The following is a 1,636-nucleotide window of genomic DNA, read 5'->3' as shown; positions in this document are numbered from 1 at the left end:
GGTGGGGCCAGAGAACACAGATATTTCCCAGGATGTGTGTTCTAGGAAACATGTATGAGTATTATAAGAGCAAAGAAGCAACTCCTAACCAGAATGCATCTCAGTCCATCCTCAGAGTGGATCAAATGGTGGCATATATAGGTGTAACAGACACTTTATCCATACCTTCAAAATTTGTGAAATATACCTTCACAATTTCCTGTGGAAAATATTTAGGAAAAATACTCTTGTCACAAACAGACACTTGTCATTTTTAGACTATGAGACATTTTAAAGTGCAATTGAAGATGAAAAATCAAAAATGCTTTCCTGCAAAAGAGACATGCAATACACTCACCTGCCTGTTTGCAATGCCCTATAGAATGTGAGATAAGCTGCACGTGCACAGTGCGGTTTACATTCTGGTGCAATGCCTGTGTACCAGGATGACTGTACTGTACATGCACAGGAGTGACATCATTCCGCACCGGCCAATCAAGACGACTGAAGACCAGCATGCAGAAGTAGCCATGAAGAAGATGCCAATCCATGTTGTAAAGCGATGCGCAAACTGTTGACGCTATATAAATCCTGTATAACATACCTCCCGACTTTTTGAGATGGAAATGAGGGACACCTATCAGCAAAAGTATGCTGGAATGGGACACACCCCTTGCCACGCCTCCTTAAAGGAGAATTGTACAAAAAACAAGACTGGTTAAACCAACAAGTTCTTTTTTTACCACTACTATTCCTTTATATTGGCTTTTGGAATTGTGCAAAATGCAGCAATTTAGAAATCCGAGAAAAGGTTTAGCCCTGGCTAAATGAGGAGGAACAAATGAGGAGGAATGAGATGAGGGACCAGTGGCGTAGTGTGGGGGGTGCAGGGGGTGCCATGGCCCCGGACGCAAGAATTAGGGGGGCGCCAGTTTGTGTCACTGGCTGCCTCCATCTAATTTTAAATTCCTGTGTCCCCGCACTCCGGCCACCATGTTCAGTATCCGGCACCCTGTGATTGGGCGTATGGGGGTCATGTGAGGCGTAGGGCTGGCCTGTCTGTGATCACTCCTGAAGTCCCGCCTCCGCACATGACCCTCCATACGCCCAATCACAGTGCGCTGCGCTGAACACTGAACATGGCAGCTAGAGCGTGGGGGAGAGAAGCTGTGAGCCGCCGCAGTCTTCTCCTATCCTCCGGACTGATACATCATGCAGGCCAGTCAGAGTCAGACAAGAAGGTGAGCGAGAGTCATGTTACTGGCCGGGGGGAGAGAGAAGTTAGTGTAGTTATGTAGTATGGTGGTTTGTCAGTGTAGTGTAGTATAGTTGTCCGTGTAGTTCCCAGTGTAGTGGACAGTATAGTATAGTATAGTGGTCAGTGTAGTTCCCAGTATAATGGACAGTATAGTCAGGCCCAGATTGGCCATAGGGCAAACCGGGCACTTGCCCGGTGGGCCGGGGCCGCCAGGCTGCAAGTCCTTGCGGGGCTCAAGGCTTGAGCTTGCGCCACTCAACCAGCCTCTCCTAGGCCGCCCCGGCTACCAGTTAAGCTCAGCCATCTGCGCCAGGGGGAGGAGCTAGATGAGATGCCTTCGGCCTCTGCGCGGCTGCATGGCTGCCCGTATAGGTCAGCCGTCTGTGCCGGGAGGAGAAG

Source organism: Lithobates pipiens, unplaced genomic scaffold (assembly GCF_037356315.1).
Source record: "Lithobates pipiens isolate NorthernLeopardFrog02 unplaced genomic scaffold, aLitPip1_a1.2 Scaffold_28, whole genome shotgun sequence".
Lineage (NCBI taxonomy): Eukaryota > Metazoa > Chordata > Amphibia > Anura > Ranidae > Lithobates > Lithobates pipiens.
The sequence above is the reverse complement of the archived record's forward strand: the minus strand, read 5'-3'. Positions refer to the sequence as shown.